Source organism: Malania oleifera, chromosome 4, assembly GCF_029873635.1.
Source record: "Malania oleifera isolate guangnan ecotype guangnan chromosome 4, ASM2987363v1, whole genome shotgun sequence".
Lineage (NCBI taxonomy): Eukaryota > Viridiplantae > Streptophyta > Magnoliopsida > Santalales > Ximeniaceae > Malania > Malania oleifera.
This window is the reverse complement of record NC_080420.1, coordinates 73,041,697-73,062,713: the sequence shown is the minus strand read 5'-3', so window position 1 is coordinate 73,062,713 and position 21,017 is coordinate 73,041,697. Positions and strand designations below refer to the sequence as shown.

The window sequence follows — 21,017 nt, the reverse complement described above, 5'->3', positions numbered from 1 at the left end:
TAAGGACCCAAGCATTGGCAAGCCTACCAAATTTTGGCGCCGTTTTCAGAGACTTGGCTATGGTTGTAAGCCAACTTCCTCTTTAAAGTATTATTACGTTGTTATTTTGATTTGCTCTCCTTTTGTTTTCACTTTCTTTATTAATTTCCATTTTCTTTATTTTGTTTTCTGTTTTTGAAGTCTGAATCTGTGTGCTTACATGTGTGTATGTTTGGTTTGCATTCTTTGGAACTCAAGATAATTCCAATGGATCTTGAGATTGAAAAATCTCGTAGGTCTCTTAGGAAACCTATCTCTAATCCGGAGAAGGCTGAGTCATCTGAATTGAAAGCAATGGCTGAAGATAACCCCCTGGTTCCCGCTAAACAAATCCCGGAACCCTATGCTCCCCACCTATCTATGGTGGGAGAGCAACACCTTCGGCCTTTTAGGGACTACTTTGTACCTAATGCATACACATCACCATCTTGCATCCGGTTCCTGAATGTTCAGGTGGCACAATTTGAGATAGAGACTTCAATTATCGCGATGCTGCCCAACTTTCATGGGAACTCGATAGAAAATCCTTATCACCATCTAGATGAGTTCTTAGAAATTTGTTCCACCATACGCACCCCTAAGTTCAGTGATGATGCTCTTCGTCTTAGGCTCTTCCCATTCTCTTTGAAGGATAAAGCCAAATATTGGCTTATGTCCTTAGAACCGAACTTGATGACCAATTGGGCCACCATGCAACATGAATTTCTTAAAAAGTACTTTCCAATTGGGAAGACTAACCAGCTTCAGAGAGTCATCACAAGTTTCTCACAGATGGATGGGAAACTCTTTTTTGAGACTTGGGAGTGCTTTAGTGACCTGCTCCGTAAATTCCCACATCACCAGGTCCCCAAGTGGCAATTAGTCCAAACTTTTTACAAAAGGTTGGCTAAAAGAGATAGGCCCATGGTTGATGTGTTGTGCGGAGGTACTTTCCTCACTAAGCATGAGAACGAGGCCTAGATTCTCTTTGAAAATATGGTTAAAAACTCTCAGCAACAAATGGCTGTGACCCGTAGACTACCTAATCCATCAACTTCTAAACCTAAGGGAGTTTACGAGTTAGCCACGAGCTAGGACTTAACATCCATCCTGCACACCATCATTCAAAAGCTAGATTGGTTCTTGTCCTTAGGATAGCAACCGCAACCTGTGGCATGTGCAAAGTGTGCCATCTGCTCAAACCCCTCTCATACATGCTACTATTGCCCACATGCACCTTCCTAACCTGAGATTATGCAGGAAGAAGTTAATTCTACCCATAATTGGTATGATAGGTCATCAAATGACCCCTAATCCAATACGTACAATTCTGGGTGGAGGCAACATCCCAACTTCTCCTAGAGGCCACAAGCTCCGGGTTTCCAAGCTCAAAGACCTCAAATATCACCCAATGCTCCAACTCCTTGCCTGTATCAAAACTCTCAAAATCCTCCTATTTCTGCCCCAAGACCATTATATTTTCAGCAACCATCTCCTCCTCAACCTATGTATGATTCCTTCCAGGAGACGGTGTTGAAAACCCTCAAGAGCATAGAGGCTAATTGCCATGTAAACTGGCAACTACTCCACTCTCATTCTAAATTTATTGCCAAGCCCGAAGCCACTATGGGGCAACTAGCTACTTCTTTGAGTAGAAGAGATAAGAGTAAGTTGTCGAACCAGCCTCTCATGAACCCTAAAGGCCAATATGGGTTAGAATGTGAGTTAACTGCTGGAACTTCATCGTATAATAGACAAGCCTAGGCCAAAACCACGATTTGGAGTAGTAGATAGATAAACAATAGGGTCATGAGGAAGTAGACCAAGAAAAGGGGAGAGAAAAGATGAGGAAAGAATCAAAAGATGAATCATGTAATCCTTTTTCTCCTAGTTTGGTAGCTGATACCGAGACACTTGCCCTCTCCAATGATGGAGCATTGCCCCACTATATCCCTACAATGTCATATCATGCAACTCTTCACTCGAACCCCAAGTGTAAGAAGAAAGCTAATGTTGAGTCCATGATTAACACATTTAACCAATTTAAGGTCGACCGCCCTCTCACAAACGCAATCAAACTTCAACTTAATAGCCCATCCATCTCAGGCCTAGAGGACCCGTATGAGAACTTTCTGCTATTTGTGACTTGGCCCCTAGTCTAAAGAGAAGGCCTTGCACATATGTGAAGTGGGCTAGTGAGGGATTAGTGGAGAAGGCTCTTATTATTAATCCTGGTTGAATATGAAATGAGCATTCACTGTGTCTGGATGAAGACGGTAAACTTAGTGCTTGTGGGTAGCAACCCAATTGTGTTTCTTATTTTTCTTTCTTCTTTGAGTCTATAGGTTGTGTATTGTAGAGTATATAGCATTTAGGGTCCTTAGAGTAGGTCATAGGTAAGTTAGGGGGTGCTACTGACTCAAATTAGGCTAGAGCTAGTTCTTGGGATTTTCTTTTGATGTGCTCTCTGTGTATATACTGTCTTCTTTCTTTTTATTTTGCTTCTTTTCTCTTTTCTCTTCTTTGTATTTTCTTTTATCTTGCGCATCACCATGCTTTTGGAAGGGCTGTACTTGTTCTCTTGATGATCTATATACATTGTTCTACCTATGAATATAAATGAAAATACATGGTGTTTTTGGTATCTCTATGTATTTTGCGCTTCAATATATTATTGCATGCGATATTTGGATTTTATGTTTCTTACTTACGCAAGTACATTCGTTGATTTTTATTGCACCATGTCGTGTTTCCTTTCCCATGATTATAAGGTTTTTTCTTTCCACACTTCAGTGAGGATACTGAAGTTTTACGTTGGGGGTAGGGGGTAGGAAACCACTACATGGCACATTTTAAAGCACAAAAATGACAACTTTTTAAAATATTTTCGTGAACATTGTGTATTTTATGCCATGTTAACATCTATTATACTCTTTACATACTCTTATATTACCTAGATGTTTTATGCATAGGCTTATCAGTTATATGACCTTATTATACTCACTAACAAAGTAGTGGGCCATTTGTGCATCGTTTCATAGGATATAGCCTAATTACTAATATAACACTCTAGGAGGGACGATAGTGATTCATTGGTGTCAATTCTGTTGGGTAATCTCTTGTATTCACATGGTACTTCATGAGGCAAAAAACACACTTACATGTGGTTTGTGGCACTTAGGGTTCCTTGAGAGCACTAAGAGAACAACTGTGGCGACTATGACACCTTATGAGGTACTGTTGAGCCGTTCGTTCATTTCTTGAGTTGTTGACGTCAAACTTTGAGTTTTTAGAACTCAACTTTGTATTTTTCTGGATTTTCCTTGTACACTAGTCTTTATTCTTGCAGTTGCTAGCCTAGAGGTGATGTTTAGTGGGGAGATATAAACCTAGGTCTTGTAGCCTACTCAAGACGTAAAAATTAAGCCACCCTTAGAAATAGACTTTGTTCATGGACCCCTTTTCAAGCTTAAAGTCCCATTGGTGATATGAAGACATAAAAAGTTGTGAAAAATTTCCTAACTGACCATGAAAGAAAAAGGATAAAAAGAATGAGCAAAAGAAAAAGAAAAAAAAAGAAATGAAAAATATGTAGAATACTTGCTCTATATATGAAAAGGTCAAGCCAGGGACATAACACATGATTCTACAAGACTCTTCAGATGTTCGATGCATGAGTTATGCTCACGCCTGGTCCATGAATAGGTCAATCTAGGGTGTTCTTGATTGGATGTGGAGAGTAGATGAGAATATGCTAGGGTGAAGGACCCGAAACCTCATAATAGTCTAGATCCCATTCTGATGAGACTAGTTTACTCCATGCTTAACGTCAGTTCTTCAAAATATGTGGGATGTTTGATCATGACATTCTTCCTCACATATGAGAGTGAACCTATCTTTCTTGAGTGTTTTTGAGGGTATACCAGTGAGGCTGAGTCAAGGCAACCATTCTGTAGGTGTCTAAAGGTATCCTGAGTGTGGCAGATCATGCACTTTACACATGCCTTGTGATGTAACCTATCTATGCTTGAATTTACACGATAATATTAGCTTTGAATTGCAATTACTGGGTGATTCTCTACGAGTGTATTTTTTTTTATGGCTAGATACTGTAGTGACTTGCATGAGTAAATTGCTGCGAAGTGTGTGTATAATGGAGTCATGTATGAGAAGGCCTGTATGTAACTAGGTTATATTCTTTTATGTAAAATGATATGATTATATTGCATGTGTTCTTATATTTTGTTTACTACACTGGTGTTTGTGGGTATCACCTTGGAAACCTTCATGAGGCTAGAACTCATTCACTAGGATCAACCTAGGGGTTTAAAGCAATGTTGCATACAGTAAATGCAATCGCATTTCCCGCAAAAGAGGATATAGGTAGGATTTGGTAGTTTTCTTAGATTTTGTTTTGCTCAAGGACTAGCAAAGTGTAAGTTGGGGGTTATGATGAGTCTCTAAAATATATGATTTTGGACCCTCATTTACCTTTGTTTATCCTCATTTTATTATGTATTTACCCAGAGTTATCATTATCCAGAGCTATGCAAGGTTTGTTTGTCTTTTCAAGAAAAACTGGTTAAAACCATGAAGTTAAGAATTACAAGAAGCCAAGGAGAATTTGGAGGATTTAGAGCTCAATTCAGACGTTTACCAAGCTCCAGAAGCTTTAGATCATAAATAGACAAAAAGATGATGCTCGACCATGTGGCGCAACCAGCAAACCACAGGGGCGACTTAGTCTTCCACTGCAAACTCCAAGGTTCAAACTGAGGTCAGAGTGCTACAAGGTTCAACCAAGTGTGCGACCAAGTGACACCCTGGAGCGACCATGGCGAGATACTGAGATAGAACTGAAATTCAGAAATACCGAGAGTTTTGATGAAGTGTTCGACCAAGAGACATTACGGGGCAACTATGTTGAGATACTGAGATTTTCTAAGGATCAAGATACTGCAAGTCTCGACCATCAACTTGACCATTAAGACCTTGAGGCACAACAAAGTCAAAGACATTGAAGATTCGAATCCCTGACTTCTCGCGAGATCTATCTAGGGCATGCACAAGAATGTCAAATGAGTGACTTGGTCGACAGCGACGATCTGTTGCGAATACAAGCTCTGGGTTCCTCTTTGACTTCTTTAAGGTTAGTGATAGGCCTAGGAAGTCATTGAGAGCCAAATTAGAATAGGAGTAGAGTAGTTTCAGTTCATGTATGGAGTGTCCGACGGTCTGTGACGACCAACGACGTTCATACAATAGTCATGTATATTAGGATCTTCTTTTGTACTTTTGGCGTTAGTGACAGACGTTTTGAATGATAAAGGGATGATCTTTTTATTCATGTTCTCATTTATTGCTTTCCATTTACTTGCTGTGTGTTTGATGAAAGATTGCACATAAGGATAAGCACTGCTACGTATCAGTCTAAGGGAAATAGTCGGCTACAAAACTGTAGAGGTGTTCGTTATCGTTGAGATAGGGTATACTCTGGTTCCCGACCGTGCTTTGGATGGTTGGTGCACCCTTGCTACCCTATGCCCTCGATTGCCCCTCTCCCGCTTTGGCCCACTCGGGTTAGTACTTCTATGGAAGTCTGGATGACCGTAGTTAGAACCATGACATCGAGCTTCTGATTCGGATCACAGTACCGTTTTGTAGGAGTAGGATAATTTAGAAATTTACTTACTTTCCAATAGTTTAGATTTACTTGCTTTTAGTTACATGCTTTCCAGTGGTTGGTTAAATTCCATCCATTGAAAAATACCATCTTTTACTTCTTTTTTAGAGCAAGGCCATAATAAACTATTTTGGAAGAGGTTCAATAATTGCACTTCAAGTCCCTGAGGATCGACACTCAACTTACCCACTTTCTACTGAACTTGGGATAATTAGTTTTCATAAATATTATTTTTGGTAGTTAAGGACCCAAGCCTTGGCGAGCTTACCAAAACTCATCTAAGATAGAATCGTAACAGCATAGAGTTGGCAGAAAAGTTATGTAGATGCTCACCGGCAATAGTTGGAATTTGGTGTAGGAGATCATGTATTTTTGAAAATTGCACCCGATGAAATGAGGTTTAGGAGGAAGGATAAGCTAAGCCTTAGGTACATTGGACCATTCAAGATACTTGAAAGAGTGGGTTTGGTTGCTTACACGTTAGCCTTACCACCAGTTCTATTCAGAATTCATGACGTATTTCATGTATCCATGTTGAGGAAATACATCCCGAATCCCTCCCATGTGATTATTTATGAGGCACTGGAGCTTGGTGATGCCTTGTATTATAAAGAAGTGCCCGTAAAGATTCTAAATCGAAAGGAATAGGAGTTACGCACAAAGAGGATTCCACTGGTAAAAGTATTATGGCACAACCATGCAATCGAGGAGGTTTCATGGGAATTAAAGGAACAGATGTGCTAGTGATATCCACATTTGTTCAGTGGAGATCAAAGATGAGATGTTAAGAGTAGAATAAATAACAGTGTATGTATTTTTGACTTATATAGCATAGGGTTGGATAGTTAGTGTTTTTGGGTTTTAGGTTATAAATGGGTTTTGGAGAGTTTTCTTTTTCTTTAAATGATATAATCTCCCAAACTCTTTCTTGTAACCACGGTATTCCTCTACCATAAGTGAGGGTAATTAATAAAATTGCGATGTTTTTCCTTGAGATTGGAAAATGTGATAGATAACAAATTTCGAGGACGAAATTTTATAAGAAGGGGAGAATGTAAAGACCCAAAAAATATAATATTAAAAATAAATAAGAAAAAGAGGAAAATGGTTTGGTAAGAGGACCAAACTGGCGACAGTTTTCTAGAGTGCTAAGAAAACCAGCGACAATTTTGTAGTTACCGCAACCAGGTAAAAGGGTAAATTGTGAAAACGGTTTGGTTAAAGACCAAACCGTCGACGGTTTTCCTAAGACCCCAAAAAATCGTTGACGGTTTTTGCGTGGGATAGAATACTATATAAGGCTACAAGGTAATTTTTCCTTGCAAAAATTTTAAAACCCTCTCTCTCTCTCTCTCTCTCTCTCTCTCTCTCTCCCCTCATTTTCTCACTCTAAACTCACCCCCATCAATAATTAGACTCCATATCTAAAGCCTAGTAGCAATCCTCGTCAATTTGACCGGAGTAGAATTATGTTCTGAGGATCCCAAGCACCATCCCAAAACTAAGGTAAGGAAGTGATTATGGTGTTGAATGATGGTTTAATTGATTTAATGGGTGTATAGGTTTAGGAATGTGAATATGAACATTATTTGGGGTTGAACTGATAAAATTGGGATTTGTGGAATATAAGGTTTTGGTGCGAATGCTGCAAGCACAAGTCTAGGGTCCCTGCGGGCATTTCCTCAAGGAATGAGGTAGGAGTATTGTTTAATGTTTCATTGATTAAATGGAGTATGTGGGTCCGAAAAAAATGTGAATGTGATATTATTCTAGGGGATACATGATTTCAGGGTTTTGGAGTTCCGAACGGCGCGGGCGTGAGTATAGAGTTTTAGCAGGCCTCTCACTAATCAGGTAAGGGGAATAAGTTAAGGCAGTTTATTTTGGGAATTTTATCAATTAATGTATAACATGTGTTTATGAGATTTTAGCATATGATTTACTAGATATTACAGAATATAAAATCTAAAGTATGAGATTTGAATTTTACATCTGTTATATGTTTGTGAAAATTCAGAAATTTTGGGATACAGGAAAGTTTTACAAATGATATATATTATTTTTATATAGCAGGAAGATACAATTTTTCTCGTACAGATTATAGTATAAGAGTTTCATTTACATTGTGTGGCATGCAAAATATCATATATAGTACAAAGATTTAATACAGAATTTTTACAGCTTTTACAGAACCATGATTTATAGTTATTACAGAACCATGATATATAGTTATTACAGAGCTATGATTTACAGTTATTATAGAATCATGGTTATTTCCGTTTATACAGAATCATGGTAAAACAGTAATATACAAACATAGTATTATATAGTATCAAATCCCTAATGGACCCGAACAGATTGCAGAGCATGGTACCGTAACTAATACAGTATAGATAGTGCAACCAAACATCTCAGATAGAGTGTGGAATGATAGTTGATTGTGCCCAAAGGAGAGACAAAGAGCTCCCTAGTAGTCAGGACCAGGTTGAGGGGGCCAATCGTACTATAGAGATTTATAGTTTGACTTAACCCGGTAGGCCAGTTAGAGTTAAGTCTAGCCCACAACCACACGACCTGAGCATGCGGGGTCAATTCATGCATACAGTTATCCATCCAGGAAAACTTTCACAGTTATATAGATAAATGTATATAGTTTTACAGAAAATAGGAACTATCTATTACAGTTAAAAGTATGTTTAATAGAAAGCTTATCAATAAGACATAGGTGTGAGTTATAATATGTTTTACATTGAGATGTTATCACAGCTACAGTTGAATTAATAATTATGTTATTCAGGTAAAACTCATTTGGTACACACTGGTTGTAACTTATTCCATCTTACTAAAGGTGTCTCACCCCATAATTCCAAAGTTTTCAAGTGATTCAGATAGGTGTACAGAGCAAGCTCCGAGATAGAGGGGACTTTAGTACCATCCTCGTTGAAGGGTAAGTGTTGTATTAGGAGATGTATTTTGAGTAACCCCTAGAAGTTTTTGTGGATTTTCTGGGAGATGTATATGTATGTTTTGGGAAATACTAAAACTCTGGTATTGTCAATAAGGTTGATGTATTTTTATGTTTTCTATTGCATAAGTGGTATGTTTTGTGAATGAGTATCCTTGGTAGCACTTGAGGTCCGAGACATTATAATGGATATTATTATAGGTATCAAAGTAATATTATATTGTGCCAGGATATATATATGGCAATGATTTTTGGGGCCATTACACACTCCAAGTAACTTGGGGAGTACGAAAATTAATCTTTTTCATCTATAAATACATGTTATATCAAAGGATTAAACACCCATACAAACAATCAGCATTCAAGAAAAATACTTTCTACTCTTCAAAATTTCTCTTGCATAAACTCTTGCTGAAGTTTTCTACTGAGACTTTGCCAATTAAAGCCTATGATTCTCTACGTTTCTACCGAGTTTCTCAATCTAAGAAAGAACCGCGGTGATAAATTTTTGATCTTCAATTCTTTCTATATTGAATTTGATTGAAGTATATTTGGTTTACATTGTACTAATCTACTATTGCAGAGAGTTTCTTTGTACACAAGAATTGTTCTTTTTTTTCTTGTTGTATTGACGGCTCAGGATTGTCGAATCGTTGGACTACTGAGCGTGGGGTATCGATTGGAGAGGAGGGCTCTATCCTACTTGAAGGAGTGTGTAAACGGTTTGCTCCACCCAGTAAAGGGAGCGGTATAGTGAAATTGTTGGGTGGTTTACCTAAGGCGAGGACGTAGGTGGGTATAACCGAACCTCATAAAATCTCGGTGTCTTCCTCTTCCCTAAATTTCTTTAATTTTCTACTTATATAAATTGCGTGGATGTTTACTTAATTTCTGGAAATTAAATAATCATTGGGAATTGCATAAACCTTGATTAAAAAAAGTACGTTGATTGTGGAAATCTTGATTAAAGGACGTATGTTGGTAAATATCAAAAATTCATTAAACTTACTTAAATTCAAGTAACTTGTTTGAAATCAAAGTTTGAATTTTGGAAGCATTGTTAAGATTTCTATTTTATTTCATATTGTGAAATCAAGTTTATCTTATTGATTAGATTGAGTATTGGTCATTAAAAATCAATCATACTTGTGTGAAGTTGCTGATAAATTTAATTGTGTTGTTAATTAGAGAGTGTGATTGAAATTGATTAAATTTTCCAAAGAAATTTTAAAAACCCAATTCACCCCCTCTCTTGGGAGTACACCTTACTTCTCAGTTGGTATCAAAGATGGATTATAGCAAATCTTAAATTAGAAGTTATATAAAGATCTCTATGGCACACCTAGGTGTATCTCCTTTTGCTGAAGGTCAATCCTCATCTAGACCACCTATGTTTTGCGGTGTAAACTACACCTTTTGGAAATAAAGAATGAGAATTTATTTACAAACTATGGATTGGAAAGCATGGAAAGTTGTCAACCATGGTGACCTTATCCCCACTAAAATCGTGGATGGTAAAGAAATACGTAAAGAAGAAAAAGAGATGACTGACAATGACCACAAGATGTTGCAAGTAAATTCAAGTGCTATGAATGCTTTACATTGTGCTCTTGATATAAATGAATTCAATAGGATTATAGCATGTAAATCAACTAAAGAAATCTAGGGAAAACTTGAAGTAACCTATGTAGGTACTATTGATGTAAGAAATAATAGAATCGATATGTTCACTAGCGAGTATGAAGCTTTTAGGATAAACCCGGATGAAACTATTACTAGTATGTACACTAGGTCCACCCAAATAATAAACTCCCCTCGATGCCTTACGAAAGAATTACTCAACTTATGAAATGATATGGAAAATCCTTAGAGGACTTCCACCAATTTGGGAACCTAAGGCAACTGCGACAATAGTAGGAAGAAACTTGAAAAATACTTCCTTAGATGACTTGATAGGATTGCTCCTTCCTTATGAGATGGTAATAAATGAAAGAAATTATGAGAATAAAAATAAGAAATCAATAGCCCTCAAAGCCGCTAAAGATAGCTCTAGTGAAGAAGAAGAAAATGAATTAGATGATGATGAATGAGCCTTCATCACTAGAAAACTTGGTAAGTTTTTAAAAAAGAATAAGAAATTCACTCAAAAGTTTAAAGGTTTAAAACCTGAAAAAGGGGAGACAAGTAAAAAGGAAACAAAGAATGAACCTCTTACTTGTTATAATTGTAAGAAGGTTGGACATATTAAACTCGATTGTCCATAGCTTAAGAAGGACGCTAAGAAGAAGAAAAAGAAGGCTACGAAGGCTACATAGGATGACTCAAGCTCAAGTGAATTAGAGGATGAATCAAGAGATCAAGAAATAGCAAACATCTGCTTCATGGCAAAAAATGATGAGGTAAACTCCTATACTAGCTCATCCAAAGAAACTAGTGATGAGTCATGCAGTGAGTCATGTGATAGTATGCCTTCATATAGAGAAATACAAGCTGAACTATTTGCCTTACATAATAGGTTTATAAAAGTAACTAAAAGAAATATAGCATTCAAAATCAACTGAAAAGAAAAAGGGATTCACATATTGATGATCTGATGGGGAAAATTAACAAAGTGTCTTTAGATTTGGTAAAACTACAAGTAAATGGTGAAAGCAAGAAGAAGCTTGAAATAAGTAATTTTAAAAGTAAAATTGAGGATAAAGAGAAAATAATCTACAATTTTACAAAAGGAAAGGAAAACTTTGAAAAAATGATTGGTACTCAAAGAATGTCACTAGACAAAGAACGAATTGCATTCAATGGAGTTTGTTGGTTTTTTGAGCCCGATCTCTATTTTGATGTTGACAAACCACTAGTATCTTATGTGTGCATTTAGTGTGTGAATAGGTTTTCAATTCAGCATGAACATAAGATACCGATAGATGGATGCCAGAAGAATTTGAAGAGCGATGTTACCTGGCATATTTCATAAGGACAAGAGAGCAAAGAAGAAGAAGAAGAAGACATTTGTTTTAATTTGTATATGCATTTTAATTTTTATTATTTTGGTCTGTAATATTGCATGCATATGCATGAAATGATTTGAATACTCAAACAGAACCGTAGAAAGACCTTAGGGCTGTGGTCGACCGATGCCAAGTTTTTTAGGATAAAAAAAAAAAAAGCCTAGACCTTAGATTAACCCTAGGTCCCTGCACATAATTTTTCTAAAAATCAGGACAAAATCTTAAGTGTGAAAGGGCTTCAGGTGACCAAACTATGTGTGTTGAAAACGCCTCAGTTGACCAAATGGTTGACTAGTCAACAAGTTTGACTTGGTGCGCCGAAACCAAATTGAACTGAGTGTTCCCGGGCGATCGAACCCTTGAGCAGTCACTTTTCATCTTCCCTAGGCACCCGAATTTCATGTTCAAATATGCCTCGGGCAACCGAAAGTTGAAGTTCGGCATACAGAACTTTAGACTGGGCGACTGAATCGTGCTCTTTTGAAATCGCCTTCGGTTTAGCAAATCGAGCCCATATTTAGGCACCAGAAGTTCAAAAATTGTCTTTTTCTTTTGTGTCTATTCGGGCGACCGAACCTATAGCTTGATCAACCGAAACTATCAGGTTGCCAATTTTTTACCAATATAATTAAGGTTAAAACTCAATTAAAACATTTCCAAAATTCCAATAGGTCCCCAACGGTCATAATTTTTGTAAAATATATAAATACCCCCTCATTTACTTTGATTAGCTAATTTTCCTCTCAAATCTTTTTCCTAATCAAAGTTCCCCCACATACTATTTTACTTGAAAAATCATTTTGGGGTCAAATTTTTTACTCTCCTACTCTCTTTATTGCTATTTGGAAAATCTTTTGTACGAAAGTATTTATTTTGTTTGGGCATCTATTTTGATTGAATTTATTGCAAAAACAAATTTTGAGTATAACTCTTAATTTCTCCAAATACTTCTTATTGCTACTCTTTGTTGGAAAAATGCTTATTTTATTTTGATCTTTGAAGCATGTGCATATTTCTCTCAACATCAAGATCACTCATCTTTGTTTTATGAACAAAAATATAAAACTTAAGGTTCTTGCTCTCTCAATAAAATATTAAATAAAACTATGGGAGAAGAAAAACTTTTACAATGAAGATTAAATTCCCAAATATAAAACCTTGTATACCAAACCTCAATATCAAATGTGCTAGCAAGATGTGTGAGTGAATGCCCTTTGTGAAGCTGAGAGAATGCCCAAAAGATGTTTGAACTTGATAGAGTGTAGGCAAAGTATGAAAAAGTTTGGCAATATGTTCAAAACTCTCAAGAGGTAGGCAAAAATTCATGCTTTAGGGTTTAGAGGTCATATTTAAAGGTGTTCTCGGCCTTAGTTTAAGTTCTGGCCATTGGATCAATTTAATCAAGAAAATTCCGCACATATTCATGCTGAACCGACGTTCTGCGCGATCTATCTTCAGTTTTTTGGACATAACTTTTACTATAGAACTCAAAAAGTGGACATTCTTAGTGTCACTAGAAAGCTAAGAGAAAATACCACAACTTTTATGTTAAGGACATTTTAAGATAAGAAGTTATGGATTCCAAAAAATGCTCATCAATGTGACATAAGAAACATGAAGGGAATTTTTTTGTTATGTACACCTTTCAGTGTTTTGGCCCTAACCTTTTCTATATGATTCCAAATTGGAAATTGCTAGTATCAACAGAAAGCTAAGATAAAATTCCACAACTTTCATGTTGAACACTTGTTAGGATAAGAAGTTATGGATTGAGAAAAATGCTCATTTATACTGTCCAATCGGCTGGCCGATCAACTAACCCCTTTGTAAAAATTAGTTTTTGCCTTATTTTAACTTCAAAATCATTTTAAAACATTTGTATAATTTAGGTATTTTATAAAAAAGGTTTTTCATGTTACTTGGAGGGCCTATGGTCAATCTAAGGTCATAATTGAGCTCCCAATTATATCTTATGAAATATGTAAATACAAGTGGGACTAAACACACATTACAACTGAAAATCTGAGATATCTTCATCCTTTTGATCTTTTAATTTCATAAAATATGTCAGGTCGTATGCGCTTCAAGTTTCTCATGGCTTCGAAAGCATTCATATCATTCGTGCGTGTTAAATAATGATCCTGCTAAAAAGGCTCAATGTAGATGAGATAATTGTGTTTTGTTATTATCAAAACGGGATCAGACTCAAAAAGTCAATAGAGTGTATATGGTAGGATCTTTGTGTCAAGATAATAATGTCAATCACACAGTGCAGTAATAAAGATCTTAAGCACACATGCAAATATCTCAAAAATATTTTTCTCAAAATCAACCACGAGATATTTGAAATCGGTTTGTAAAAATTATTTCACAAACAAACACAATACAAGCTTTTGAGTATTGCAATGATAATGCAAAACTCACAAGCTCTAAAAAGTTTTCCCAAGAAAGACTTATTAACAAAGTCTCAAAGAAAAAACTCAAAGCTTACTCTAAAAAAAGGAAATCAATCTCAATCTAACCCAATCACTGAGAGTGTAAGCTTTATAATATAATCTCTAAAACACTCTTACTAAATGATTTTTGAAAGAAAGATGAGTAAGAATGGAAGTGGTGAGCTTGAATGTGAAAAATAGGGTTTTGGAATTTCAAAGAGAATATTGTTAATGATGTTTTCTAATCAAATACTAATCAAACCAAATGAAGGAGTATATATAGACATTCCAAAAATTATAACTGTTCGGGACTCATTTGGTATTTTTGAGAAAGTTTAAGTAAGGTTAATAAAAAATAATCACGTTTAAACCTCGGTAAAATTAAGCAACTCAAGAGTTTTGGTCGACTATATGTTACGTTCGGTCGACTATATTTATAAGTTCGGTCGACCGAGCCACTTTTGAACTATATAATACAGTCGGCTCAATCAAGGCGATTTTGGAACCCTTCAAGGTTCGGTCGGCTGTATTTGAGTTCGGTCTGCTATTCATCAAGTTCGATCGACTATATTATAAATAATCTTGGAATTTCGGTCGACTGAATCGTTGGGTGTCAGACACAAGCGAGTTCAGTCAACTGAGGAAGACATTTTTAGAAATCATTCGACTGAAACATGGTCAACCTGTTGACCCTTGAGAGGTTCGGTTGACTGAACTAAATGTTCTCATCTAGGTTCGGTCGACCGAACACACTAAAAGTGTGCATTTAAGTACTGATTGACATTTAAAGTCACCCTATTCACATAATTGTAATTTCTAAGTTATAGGGGCCTTGTCACATGATGTTTGGGGACCTAAATTCAATATATGGTCTTTGAGCTTATATGTCCTATCATGCAGGCAATGCATTAATTATTACATACCATTAATATTATAGACCCAAAATAAAGTGAAATAAAAATTACCACAATAAACACTTTGGATCTTCATCTTCTTCAAGTCACCTCATGCCATCATATGATTTTTCCAATATGATTCTGCACACAAGCTTGACATACATTAAATACCAAAGTATTTGTCATAATCAAAACAGGATATGACCTATAAGGTCAACATCCTCTTTGCTTGTCTTGATGTAACCTCTCCCACTGAGTTGTTTATCAAACGTACTTGATATGATCTTTTCTCCTCTACAACACTAAAACAAATGGGATATGAAAAAAATGAGCTAGGTTGGTTTCAAAAGGGTAGAAGACAACTAGGACAAGATGCTGCACCAACTCCACCTCCTATTCAGAAACTAGCAATTGAGCTTCATGCTCCTTCATGGTTTATGTCTTATCATCAGTAGTTCATAGACTTTAGTATGAAAATGTGTGCCAACTACAGCTCTCTTCAGGCACACTATACTTCTCTAGAATAGAGACTTGGTTGGATTGAACAACATATGACCGTCACTTCCTCTTCATCTTGAAAAGCTCTGATGGAAGCTGATGTTGACTTTAGTGTAAACTCAAGAGGGGGGGGTGAATTGGATATCTAAAATTTTTCTGCCTAGGTTAACTATCCAGCAATAGTATTTCACAAACATAGAGTCAATATGGAGCATATATAAAATAAACCGATAGATGCAACTGCTATTAATTTAGACCAGATAAATTAAACAACCAAGCACAATACAGTAGACTAGATAAAGTAAAGATGACACCAGATGTGTTATGAGGTTCGGAAAATGTGCCTATGTTCTAGCTCGCAAGCCCGATGATTTCACTAAAGCTCACTTGTGGGTGGAGTGACACCGAATACAAAATCCTTTCTTTACTAGGCAAGGGAAACCCTAGGTCAGATTAACAGGGCTAACCCCAACCTCAACCAATCCTTATGGGCTAGATGAACACCCCCTTGGGCCATGCCTAGAATCCAACAGATAAACAATACATATTTTGTGTGCAATATCAATGCTTCTCCAATAAGCAAATATGTACCAATATAATCAATGCACTTCAATATGATAGGAATTATAAGCTCAATGAAGTCTAGTATAACAACTCTCAAGATAACGTCAATGTAGCAAGTAATGTGTGAGGGTGTGTAATGAGAGATTCTTTGAAACAATATATATATATATATATATATATATATATATATATATATATAATCACAAATATGGTTTCAATGATTTTAAGAACACAATCAAATATCTCAAAAATAATTTATTAAGTATTACATATAAGAGATATTTGGATTTCTAGCTTGTCAAAATGTTTTGCTAAAAGCACAAGACAAACTCTTGAATCTTGCAACAAGAATGCAAGACTCACAAGCCTTGGAGAGTTTTCCCAAAGAAACTTATAGATAAAATCACAAGGGAAGACTCAAGCTTACTCTCAATAAAAATCAATCTCAATTAAATAATATGAGAGTGTAAGCTTATAATAACAGTATGGACGATCTCAAGATACTCTCACCAAAGGAATTTTTCAAGAGTAATGTGTAAGAGTGGAGTTTTTAAGCTTGTTTGGGAAAAATGGCTCAAAAAATTTCAAAGAATGTTTTTTGTTAATCAAGGTATTAATATTTTGTTAATTTTTTCAAATGAAAGGGTATATATAGCTTTTGACAAAAATATAACCATTGGTGACTCATTTGATATTTTGGCAACCTAAGAGTTTCAGTTGCCCGATCCTTAGGGTTGGTCACCCGAATAGACATAGAGCTATTTTTGGGTTCGGGTGACTGGGGAGAACCAGTTGGCTGGAGCCAAGGCGATTTCCTAATCATTTGTGCTTTTGGTCGCCTGGTGAGTGGTTCGGTTTGCTGAACCTCACAATTCGGTCGCTCGGAGTGATGTTGAACTGTAAGTTTGGGTGGCCATGGTTGGTAAAAAGTGTCAGCATTCAAGGTTTGGTCGACCATGGAATTTTAGTTCAAATTTGGACCAATCGCCAGAGCCAAGTCTAAGTATTGACTTTTTACTAGTTCGGTCGACCGAGGCATTTTTAATGCCCTATGTTCGGTCGGCCGAAGCCCTTTCAAAGTTCACTTTAGGTCATGATTCTTATTATAATTCACCCTTTTTAATAATGGTATAACTTTTAAGTTATAGGAGATTTTCCATAAAGCATTTATGGGGACCTAAAGTCAATCTATGGTCATTAAGCTTATTAAACCTATCATGCATGCGATGCATTAATAATTACAGACCATATTACAGACTCAACTAAATTAAACAACAAATACAAATGAAAATATTTTGTCTTCATTTCCTTTGCTTCTCCAAACACCACCATATAATGTGAGCATTGAGTTCTTTATGGCCTTGTCTGAATCTTTGCCATTTCATGCTAAGAATGGTCCTACACACAAACTCAGGGTACAAGTAAGATACAAAGATATTAGTCATTATCAAAACAGGATATGACCTATAAGGTCAACATTCTCCCCCTTTGTTTACTTTTTGAGTTCGATCCCTAGTTTTGATAATGACAAACCACATGTTTTAAAGAGCACATATTCTTAACATATTCAATAGGAAAATGAAAAGCAAAAGAAAAAGACAAGTTGTGCTCCACTGTATTGCATTTCAGTTTATTTTGGGTCTGTAATATTAATATGGTTTGTAATAATGCATCTGCATGCATGATAGGATTATAATGCTCAAATGACCATAGTTTGACCATAGGGAACCATAGGACCTTCGGTCAACCGACGCCAAATTTTTGGGATTAATTAAAAAGCCTAAGCCATAAATCGACCCTAGGTCGCTGCACAACACTTGGATAAATCCCCTTAATCTTACAAATCATAATTATGTAAACAAAGGAAAACTATACTAAAAAACAAGACCTATGTTTAAGTTGGAAAGGGCTTCAAGCGACTGAACCAAGTGCGTTAAAAACACCTCAGTCGATCGAATAGGTGAAAACTCAAAAAGGTTGACTTCGCTCAGGTGACTAGCCCAAAATGAACACACTGTTCACGGTTGACCGAACCATGAATGCTGACTTTTTTACTGTCCCTAGTCACTTGAACTTTTAGTTCAAAATAGGCTCGGACGACCGAATTGTGAGGTTTGGCAGACCGAATCATTCACTGGGTGACTGAACCTCAAACGTTCGGAAAATCGCCTTGGCTCAGCCACCCGAACCTTTCCTTGGCACCCAAACTTGAAAAATAACTTTTTCATCTGCGTTTGTTCGAGCGACTGGCCCTAAGGATCAGGCGACCGAATCTCTTGGGTTGCCATATTTTAAATGTAGTAATTAGGGTAAATTTTTAATTAAACAAATCTAAAAATCCTTAATTTGTCCCTAACGGTCAATTTTCCCTCAAACTCTATATATACCCCTCCATTACTCTATTTTAAGCAATGAGATTCGATTGAAAATCCTCCAAAATATTTTTTAGCTTTATTTTCAAAATCAAACAAAAGGCTTTATAATCTCTTACTTTATTCATTTGAAAATTTGTTTTGAGAGTTTTGATTTGTTCTTTACTCTCTTCATTAGAAAATCCATTGCTATTGAGGATTTTTTAAAGAATCATCTGTTTGGGCATATATATTTTAATATTCAAAGTATTTTCACACTCATTTAAGCATTATCTATTGAAAATTATTTTGGAGAGTATTTCTTGAATTATTCTCATATTATTTCCTTGATATATATTTCTTGGGAAACTCTTCTTAGCTTGTGAATCTTGCACACTCAATTGCAAGATTCATAGGCTTGTATTGTGCATTATTTGAAAAATATTTTTTGGCAAACAAAACCTAAATATCTGTTGTGCTTTACTTTTGACATATATTGTGGAGGCATTTGATTAGGGTGATTAGGGTTATTAAGATTCTCTGATTGTTCATATTTTGAATATATTATCTTAAATCAGAAAATGCCCCAACCTGGGTCTGCGAGGGAGCACTACGTCTCTCCTCCTCCTAGACCAAACAACAGAGGTCAGGCCTTATCAGACTAATGACTGACCCCATAGACCAACACGTGTCCTTTTCAGTGTGTTTTGTCCTCACTCATACACTTCCTGAGAAAACTTCCTAGAAGGTCACCCATCCCAATATTACTCCAAGCCAAACACGTTTAACCGTGGAGTTCTTATGGGAACGCTCCCAAAAAGAAAGGTGCACCTTATAGATATGGGCAGTAACATCAAATCCTTTTCAAACCTTTCTTTTATATGGTATTACATTCTCCTCCACTTACAAAATGCAACGTCCTCATTGCGAACCCACATTTCTAAACCTAGGCGATGTGAATCTCATCACACTTCCGACTGGGTATTTGCTCTGATACCATTTGTAACACCCCAACTTGGGTTTGCCAAGGAGCACTGCATCTCTCCTCCTCCACCTAGACTACACAATAGGGGCGGGCCTTATCAGACTAATGACTAGCCCCATAGACCAACACGTGTCTTTTTCAGTATGTTTTGTCCTTACTCACACACTTCCTAAGAAAAATTCTTAGAAGGTCACCCATCCCAAGATTACTCCAAATCAAGCATGCTTAACCATGGAGTTCTTATGGGAAGGCTCCCAAAAGGAAAGGGCCACCTTGTTGATATGCGTAGTAACATCAAATCTATAGATACACATTCTTTTGTTAGTTGATATACCATATTATCAAGATCTCACTTGAGCTTAAAATCCTATCATACGTAAGTGCATTTTGAGCATAGTGTTGTACACATCTACTTTTTAAGAAGCTTTCTGGTTCTACAAAAATATTTTATTTGAATATCTATTGTATTCCCAACGTGTGGTCGGAAGAGGAAGACTAGCCGTGTAAATAGTCCCAAACTTGCTCAGACCTACTTAGGAGAGCACTAGACTAGATTAGACCCGTTTAAAAGAACTAGGTGCACCATCCTATAAAGTGTTGTATCAGGTGCCACTCCACCCGTAGGTGAGCAATCATAATGGAATCCTCTTGCTTGTGAGTTTGAGGCGGGGACGTAGGTAGTATTGTCCGAACCTCGATAACATTTTTTGTGTTGGCTTTCTGTTTAATTTTTGCACTTTTAATTCCACACATATATGCTAGTACTTGAACTTCTATGAATGTTTTAATTACTTTAAATATTTGCATACATACTTGCTTGGGGAATTGAGTTTGTTTTAGAAAGACCCTAGGTTGCAAAATATTGGTAATATCTGGCATAACCTAGGAAAGGTTTTTAAAATTCCAATTCACCCCCCTCTTGGGAATACACCAATTCCAACACCCTTTTTGATGACAACAAATACTTTAAGGAAAAATGGGTATAGCCGTGAAAGGCTCCCCCTGAGAATATGCATAAAGGAATTTATAATAAAGCTCAAGCATATGAGGAAAGGAAGACACAAATAATTAATCATGCAATCAAATTGTTTACCCAGTTTTGCCTACTTCTCCTCCTTTTGGCATCAACAAAAGGGATAAGATAGAAAAGATATAATCATTTGAAAATAACCTTAGATAGAAGCTTATGGGCATGCAATGGATAATAGTCATTCAAATACAAGACACAGTTTTGGGAAGATTTTTAGAAATTTTGGCAGCATGCCTTCTGAAAATGGAGCATTTCCCAAAAAAAAAAAAATCTGTATATCAAAGACCTGATTGATTTCAACAAATTGTTTACAATATTTCACATCATTCAACTCAAGCAGTCTAGTAGGGATCAAAGTAGTTTATATAATAAGTACATCACTTCCAACATCCAAAAGATAGTATAGTCATGCAGTGCAAAATGGATAACAAAAGTGATCTCACAAAGTATGAAGTATATTGATAATTGATACGAGAGAATGTTTAAATTTTTAGAGCCATAGTTTTCTAAGTTAAGTAGCTCCCCCGCAGTTTATGCACTCAATCATACTTCTAGGTGGCATCTCTACTGTGCATTAGATCTAATTC

The 21,017-nt window shown here is 36.3% G+C and overlaps 1 non-coding gene across 1 annotated transcript; it reads right to left on the bottom strand.

The window, feature by feature from the left end:
• Positions 1–778: 778 nt before the first annotated feature.
• Positions 779–884, bottom strand: LOC131154652 (small nucleolar RNA R71). The gene has a single exon (XR_009136568.1). It is a non-coding gene; the product is annotated as a small nucleolar RNA R71 (small nucleolar RNA).
• Positions 885–21,017: the final 20,133 nt, after the last annotated feature.